Genomic DNA, 9293 nt, shown 5'->3' on the forward strand with positions numbered 1-9293 from the left:
TATATATATATATATATATATATATGGATCAAAAAATAATGGATATATGGATCAAGAAAATTATGGATTAACTCAGTTGCAGTCATTGAAACAATTCCACAATCCTTTGATGATTCAATTCGAGCAGTTGATGTTTGGTAAGGTAGAACTTGATTTGAAAATTTTCTTCCATAAATCTCACGGTGAATAAAACACCTCTCATCACTTGATGAATCTATCCAAAATGTTTCATTCATTTTTCAAAGTTCAACCATTTTATTCATAGAAGCAACAACAGTCTCAAACATAATTGTTTGTTGCCTGCTATCATGATCAAATTCATCATGTTCTTGTGATGATGGAGACATTAATGTGATATTATTAATATTTATTAAATGTGCTTGTAATGACCCAAAAAATAAGTTTTAAATTTTTTAAATTTTATTTTTGTAAAATTACCGTTTTACTCATCTCAGTAGTTATGTCACATAATTAATTTGAGAAGTTGGTTTAAAAATTTCCGAGTTATTTATTAATATGGTTATTTACAAAATGGACATTTATAAAATAATCTCGTGGTTCAAATGTTGGTATATTAAGATAGGCTACTACGCTATTTGGAGAAATTATAACTTAATTCTACACATAAAATTTTGAAAAAAAAAAGATATGATAATTGAAATGTTAATTGGCATCAAAATTGGGAGTTGGAGTATAAATTCGGATAGGTTTTGGGTCTACGCTAGATCTATGGTAATGTGAGTGTTGTTAGTTCAATAATGTGAATAGATTGCTTTGAGTTTGGAGTTCAACAAAATGGGAAGACTCAAGTTTCGAAGTGAATTCTCGACTGATTGAGGCAAGTGGATTTCTAAACTCTTGTTAAGTGTATGAAATGTATATTCCCTTGTGGTATATGTGTAGGAGTAATGGGAATTGGTGATGAGTTGACTCATCCACATTGATTAATACTAATGATGAAAACAAAGGGTAATAAAAGGCAATGTGAACAATTGTTTGTGTGTGATGTGTTGATAATGGAGAATGGTTTGAAAGGCTTGTTCAGTCATTGTTGATGTTATTGTGAATTGTGCATTGTTATGAAAATGATCATATCCTCTTTATTTGTGTGAACATGTTATTTGCATTATTTTAAGACATGATTGCGACAAGTCTTATGTGTATTGAGAAAGAATGAGAACTTAAAGAGGATGTACCATTTCGAGGGACGTATCGCGCGCCGCGATGGATACTATATTTCGAGGGACAAATCGCGCGCTGTGATGGTTACTATTATCGAGGGTCTTGTCGTGCGTCGCCACAGATGTGTGGACAAATATGTCCCCCATGGTCCCGTACTTAGAGACAGCGGGTGTGTATCACTAGGTCAGACATGCATTATTATACTTGACATTTCATTTCATTGCATTGCAAATAATTATCATTAGTGAACTTGATATCTTGTTTTGCTGAACTTGTGATTGCCTTTCTGCGGAACTTCTGATTGATTAATATTGAGCTTGTTATTGAGGATATGCAATTGTTGAAGTATTGTTGTTGAGGATATGTAATTTGTTGAAGTATTGTTGTTGAGGATATGTAATTTGTTGAAGTGTTGTTGTTGAGGATATGTAATTTGTTAAAGTGTTGTTTTTGAGAATATATAATTTGTCAAAGTGTTGTTGTTGAGGATATGTAATTTAAGTGTTCTTGTTGAACTATGTGCGCTGTAAACCGTGAGTTGTTAGGTTAGGCTGATTTTTATGCAAGTTGTAGTTGTGGAGGATCGGCTGGGGGTGGTAAGAGTACCCGTATTTCATTCCCTTAGCTTGTGTTTAGAGATTTACTTGCTGAGTACCGTGTGGTTTTATATTCACCCCTTGCTTCAACAATTTTTTTGTAGGTTATTAAGCCTGAATTTTTGTTGTACTTGTCATTCACTTTTTTTCTGAGACTTCTCTGAGATTTATGAGGTAGCTGTTTGTCATCTCAGCGGACTCTCTTTCTTCATAGTTTTTGATCTTGTTCTATTCTAGAAACAAGTTCATTTGAGACTTATATTTTCGTTTGATTCAATTGTAATACTTTAGAGGCTTGTACACGTGACCACCGGGTTTTGGGGTATAATGTAAGTTGATAGTAAACTTTCCACGTTTTATTGTAATAGTTGTATTTAAGGCTGACTTGTCTTGGTGGGATAAGACGAGTGCCATCACGTCCATTTTTCGGTTGTGATTGTGCTTGAACATTATTGTTATTATGATTATTTTCTTGACGAAGAGCTGGATATCTAATGGGAGAGCCACATATGTTTTGGTACAACAATTTTTTCAGATGAATTTGAAGATGTTCCAAGAGTCGATTTCGGTGGTGCCAAATTTGAATTCACTACAAAAGGCCTTCCAACAACACTTGAATGAGATTTGATACTTTTTCACACTACGAAAAAAATTATTAATTTACTTACAATAATAGGTAAGTATTTGTAATAAACATGATTTGAGAATCTAAAAAGTATAAGAAGTGTATAATGTGCTATTAGTATATATAATTTAAACTCTTTCAATCAATTAATTGATTGTGAGATTTTGACGATCTCTCTTGTCAAGGGATGGGGCAATTCATAGGCATGGGCCAGAAGCAAATTCAAGATATAAACATGATGAGTTAGGATTGTTTAGGTATTTAACACATTTAACACCGATGTGAGTCCCATTAAAAAGAGGACATCCTATTAGGATCTTTGTACTAGAGCTCAAATGTAGAACCCTTTTTTTTTTGTGAAATGTGATCAAATTTGAAGTTCGTCCGCGCAATTAAAATTTTGGAAGGTCATTTTTTGTCTTATAGAGTGGTTGGTTTGAATTTTGAGGTTTTCATATTCAGTTTGTACCATTAAGCGTTTTAACTTTTGGTCAAAACTTGACTTTGCTTAACATTTTTTGTAAACGTGCTCCGCTGAGAATTCTGTTAGTGCAATTAGCTTCATATGGTCATCCTTATATCTAATACAATGATTGGTTCAGGTGTTGAGGATCCTATTTTTAGTTTGTGTTGTTAGCATTTTAACTTTTATGTTCAGGTCATTACTTTTATAATCGTGCTCAAATAAATTTTTTGATATAATGATATGTGTCATATTGAGATTAATTTAACTTGTTATCATGGATTTTTCATTGTTTCATTCAAATATGGTTTATGAAATTGATATTAATATTTTTGAATTTATATTCGTGCTCTTAGATTTTTAAATGCAATAAATTAATAAATATTTTACCATTGAATAATCATTTAGTTAATAATATTATGAACATATTGTCAATTAATTACTAACCTAACATTGAACTTGAATGATATCTTACCAATAAACTAGCATAAATAAGTAAATTTATTAGAAAAATAAATAATCATACTAACGTATTTAAAATGTATTATCCACAAGGGTTGTGGTGGAGCGGTAAGTACTCATTCATCCTTAACCAAGAGGTCTCGGGTTCAATTCTCCTTGGATACGGAGTCACCTTTGTTATGGAGCATGTGAATTCGGATTTAGTCGAGCTCCAACGTGGATACCGACACAGTATGGGAAACCAAAAAAAGTATTAAAATTTTATTGGTAAATTACCAGCATAAATTTTCATAATGAAGAAAAAAATTTACTAACTCCTTTTCATTTGTTACTAAAGGTACTAACGATATACTAACCAAAAATTAGTTGATAAATTTACCAACAAAAATTTCAAAGCCATGTATCAAAATTTTGTGAAAATTTCTTTGAGTGTTTACCAACTGATTTTTGGTTGGTAAGTTTACCAACAAATAAAGTTGGTTGATAATATTTACAGACGAGCCTTTTAGCGACGGATAAATATAAATTGACATTTGACCTTATACATACAGTGAAATTATTTGACGAAGGGGTTTTGGGTGAAACCCCTAGATTTCACATAGATCCGCCCCTGGGTACGGGATATCGGATGAGAAATAGTTCACATGGAATTAACTCGTGACTTTGAATAATGGAGTAGACTATTCAAACTTGAAGGAGTTCGTGTTGTTGTACAAGGAAATTGTTGGTGTTACCAGCTAAAGAAAAAACATACAGCACAAGAAAAGAGAGATATTATATTAAATTGAAAGAAGAAATGTTTAAAGAGAAGAAACTCCTATTATTCTGTAGTAGATAACGCAGTAAAACAGAATCTTTCTAATAGGCACTAAGTCTACCAACAACTCGACATGCCTACAAACTAGGAAACTCAAAATGGAAAAACTAAAACAAAAATATTTATCATTTATCTTTTGAAAATAGAAAACACATCAGTAGACATGTCATCATGCCAACTCAACATCAATTAATAACTCAAGATGTAGATTTTCACACTCCTTGCATTAAGAGCTGCAAATTTCAAGTTCCTTTTCCAAGAACTCAAATTTGCTTGCCGGAAACAAAATTCAGGGTTCATTTATACATATATATCCATGCATCTCAAATAGCCAATCGTTGGGATTGGAGAACTACTCATGCAACACACATGTACAATGACCGATTATTCACTCCATAAACTTATCCAAACCTAACTCAGTTGTTAGTTTAAACAATAAATTTTGATTGTTAGATATATGTTAGTTTAAGTCAAGTGAATATCATTATCCCTAAATCAATTGATCCAATCAAATATTACTCAGTTTAGTAGAGTCAATACAGTTAATCAAAACTAGAGATTAGACTATAATGACTCGTATTAATTTCATCCGTTATGGAGGAAGGTCTAAGCCAACACATGAACTTAATACATCACTAAAATTTAGTCATCAAGACCATAGAAAAAAAACTCTATCACCATTATATCATAGTCGAGTATTTTTTTAATAAAATTAATTTTTCAAGATACAAAAATTATCTAAAAACTTTATCTAAACGATCTCAAATTATCAAATAACTGCATAACAATGAGTATTATAAATTTGATCGTTTCTCATGAACCTACCGAATTTCTGATCAATTGGAGTTCAAAAACAATATTTATCTCCAAATCTATGATCAAATTCATATTCAAACAAATCGTAAAAAAAACTGAATAGATCCACATCCTTATCATATTTCAATTTATGTTAACTCATCATGTGTAATCATGTACCACATATAAAAGAAATAAAACCAATATAAAGGATGTCATTCATAATAAATCACATTTTAATTTCAAGGAACAACTTTAAAATTATTTTAACGACCTCAAAAAAATATAACCACATAGCAACGAGTAAGACTTGGCGACGGAACGGGACATACCAATACCATTTCGGTTCGTTCCGATTCGTCTTATTTTGGTGCATATGGGACGGGACGGGATAGTCTGAACCGGTACACCAAATAGGACAGAACCGTAGTTTGGTACCGGTGTACCGGTACCGGTTCATCCCGGTTCCGGTCTGATCCGTTCCGATTCCGGTCTGATTTACTTAATATATATTAATTTTTTATATTTTATATTTAATATTTTATATAAATTATATTTATATTTTATATAAATTTTATTTTATACAATTTGTATATATTAAAATTAATTACCCACCACACCCTCCCCTTCCCTGACACTTGGCAGGCGGTAGCTTTACTAACAGCTGCCCTGCGCCCTGAGCCCCTGACCACCTGCCCCTGCCCTGCAACTTTTGATAAAGCTGCAGCGCCCCTTTCCAACCACCCATTCGACATTCCTATTGTCCCTTCCCTTTTTTCCAACAGTCGTTTTAAAACGAAAAAATTAAATTGACTACTTTTTTTGTTTTATTTATGTATAATTTACAAGACACAAGTTATAAATATAACTTATAAAATAAATATTAATGAATAATAAGTAATACCTTATAAAGTATAAACTTCAAAAGATTTAAATTTTAAAAAGTTTATTAGACTTTACTTTCAAACTTAATAACAAAAAAAAAGTTTAAAATATCTTTAAAATAAACTTAAGTAGAAACTTATACTATAAATTTAAAAACTATTAATTTAAACTTAGAAAATTAAAAAAAATATTCATATTTTCGTAATCACAAAAAATGTCATCCCATTTATCCCGTCCCGTTCCATTCCAGCCCGTTCTGGTTCGTTCCGGTTCCATCCCGGTATATCGTGGAACGAGATGGAACTGATTATTCATCCGATAATTCCGATCCGGTTCATTCCTGTACCGGTCAATATACTGGTCAACGCCTCCCGTTCCGGTCCGGTGAACCGGTTCTGGTCCGTTGACCAGTCTTAGCAATGAGTACTTCTTACTAGGCCGTTATCAATGAACTTACCAAATTTCAGGTCAATTGGAGTCTGTAAAGAATCTTAATTTCCAAAGCTATGATCAAATTTAAATTCAAGTGATTCAAGCATCTTTAGGAATTAAAACGATATGACCTACATTCTTATCACATATCAATTCATGTCAAATAACCATGTGCAATCACGTTCCAAATTTAACATAAACATATTTGACATAAAGAATGACTTTATCATATTCAAATCAAATTTTAATTTGAAAATTAACTAAACCCATCTAAACGATTTTCATTGGAACCATCAAACATCAAGTCAATCAAAGATCATAAAATTAATGACCACCTAGACTATGACCAAATTTGAAAAAATTATTCGTTTTAGGAATAGTTAATGACTAAAATAACATGATTCAAATTTTCATTCTCTTATAATAATTATCTCATGAGCATAAGACAGACTATAAGTCTTTCCTTTAGTTAAGACACACAACACCTCCTTATATCAAAAAAGTTCCTTCAATTCATACACTTGAGAATTCAAGATTTTATGTTTTCTTCCTTTTAGACCGATGAAAACCTTTAATATTTCTTTTCATGAATTAATTAAGTGTTATTAGTATCTAATGATAAGTCTCAATTCAAGTCAATAAATATTTACCACTAGTATTCACATAGAACAATTTATACACCACAAATCGAAAATATTCTAATGAGTCAAATAAATAGATTACTTTCATATATCCATTTATTAATCATAATTCTAATTCATAAACTAATATATTTTCACATGTATAATGTTTTAAGAATTTTTCTTGATTCCGAATAAACACTCGTATCTATATATCAATCATAAATTCTTAATTTAAATAGACTAAAGTCTTATAATGTTAAGCTCATGTAATTAGTCAAAAAAGAGAAAACAATGCCAAAATTAATTTATGATTCTTACTGGACCAACATGAATACAAATAGCATAAAGAAAATGTTGTACGCCCTAATGTTTATCCATAAACACAACAACACCTTTTGATATTAAAAAGATTGGATCGTTCTTTCGGAAACACAAACAAACATCTTCCTATGTAATTAATTAAAATAGTTGTAATTACAATTGAAGAACAAGGCTCTTATGCCTTATGCACAGACGTAAAAATTCCAGTCGATCACAAAAATCGTGGTTAAAATTTCTGGCAATTTGACCCGATGAAAACAAGGAACAGGACAAAACTTGCCATCAAGATGGCGACCTTAATTTAATAAAAAAAATTAGTGCTTCCCCACCAACAAAATTTAGCTTGCCCTCTTTTTTTTTTTCAATTTAAATTAAACTAAGAACATGTGACACTTCAGCAATTCTTCATTATTATCCTAGGTACCACACATCGACCATAAAAAGGTAAGACCCAAATTCTGTACAAGACGCATGAAACCAGGAAATTGAATCCTATTTCGTCTTTACACTAATTCATCTTACCCGTGTATGTATATGGAAAAATTACTAAACTACGTAACTTTGTTTTACCTAATCCCAATATTTCACTATTCTTTTATTAAAATTCAAAAATCCTTTTTTTTACCTCCAAAGATACTTTACTTACTTTTCACGTTGGAAAAGTAAAACAAAAAGTTTACCTTCCCCAAAATTTTCGCCCAAAACTTTCCCCCTAATTTTTTCAGTTAAAAATTTAAAGCAAATTTGAAATTCAAATGATTCTTATCCCTAATCATCGGGAATTGAGTCCAAAAATAGGTATATCATCTTCCCCATTATGATTTCTTCATTTTTTCCTTTTTTGCGTTTTCACTGTTTTTATTGTTCTTAAAAATCTATAGTTTTTTATCAGAATGAAAATCTCCGTAAATCTGAGTTATACATCGTTACATGACAATATAGTCATGACAAACCCAAGTTCTAGCAAGAGAAATTCGTCAAAAAGCAAACATGCATCTAGTTCGAAAGATAAAAAAACCCCAAAGAAAATGGATAGAAAGGCGGCACCTCCGATTGTTCGACCAACACTACCAAAGGTATGTACATTTGTTTCTATATCCATCGTGATTTTCATATTTTTTAGTTAGTCTCATGATTCCGATTTTTAAGTATCGATTATATTTTATCAGGATTTTTATAATTTTTTGTTAGCCTGATGATTTATTTGTTTCTATTAAGTATCATTTATTTTTTATCAGGAATTTTGTATTTATTTGTTAGTCTGCTGATTCTTTTTTTTAAGTATCGATTTTTTTCGTATTTATGTGCCCTCATGATAAACTGATTTATGTGTTAATTTTTTAGGCATTACATATATATTAATGTATCATATATACTTTTTAAGTATCAGTTTGTTATATATATTTATTTGTATCTTTATATAAAGAATAATGAAATTAGTTGCTATTCGTGTATCTTTTTATGTTGCTCACGAAATACAAAGATGTTTAAGTTTGATGTGTTGCTGTTATTTAGTATAAATTTGCATGCAAAATAAGGTATCAACAGATACGGAACACTGTTATGGAAGTATGGTATGGACAAAGTCAAGGCTGAATATGTTAGTGATAGCGACGATCCAACAAGGCCAAAGAGCGGGTATACTACACAAGCAGAAGGTGTATTGGTTGATGTTGATTAGTTAGGTTTCAATTATGTTGAGCTTACGTTAATTAATATTTTGTATTATAACTTCTCTTTTTTCGTGCAATCTTCTAAGTAGTTATTAATTTGAAGAATTTCTCTTGTCAAATATTTGTCTCCAATTATATAAGTTAATTAACGGTAACTATAAATCATTTTTGTAAAAGTAAGATCTACAAAATAACTGATCATACCATATAAAATTTGTTCACTAACCACCTCATACTTTATTTACACAAATATTACACCGAATGATACAAAATAATTAATTAAAATGTCGTTGTTTTTCAGTAAATCTCAAAATATGATACTATATTATAATCAGATAAAAAATTTCCATAGAATTATTAAGTATATGATACATATTTTAGTATCAAAAAATAAAATTGTATATAAATATATATATATA

The 9293-nt window shown here is 30.5% G+C and overlaps 1 pseudogene; it reads right to left on the reverse strand.

Annotated features, from left to right (window-relative positions):
* Nucleotides 1-9293, reverse strand: part of LOC107030259 — an 89683-nt pseudogene that overhangs the window by 17359 nt on the left and 63031 nt on the right.

Source organism: Solanum pennellii, chromosome 9, assembly GCF_001406875.1.
Source record: "Solanum pennellii chromosome 9, SPENNV200".
In the NCBI taxonomy this organism is placed as follows: domain Eukaryota; kingdom Viridiplantae; phylum Streptophyta; class Magnoliopsida; order Solanales; family Solanaceae; genus Solanum; species Solanum pennellii.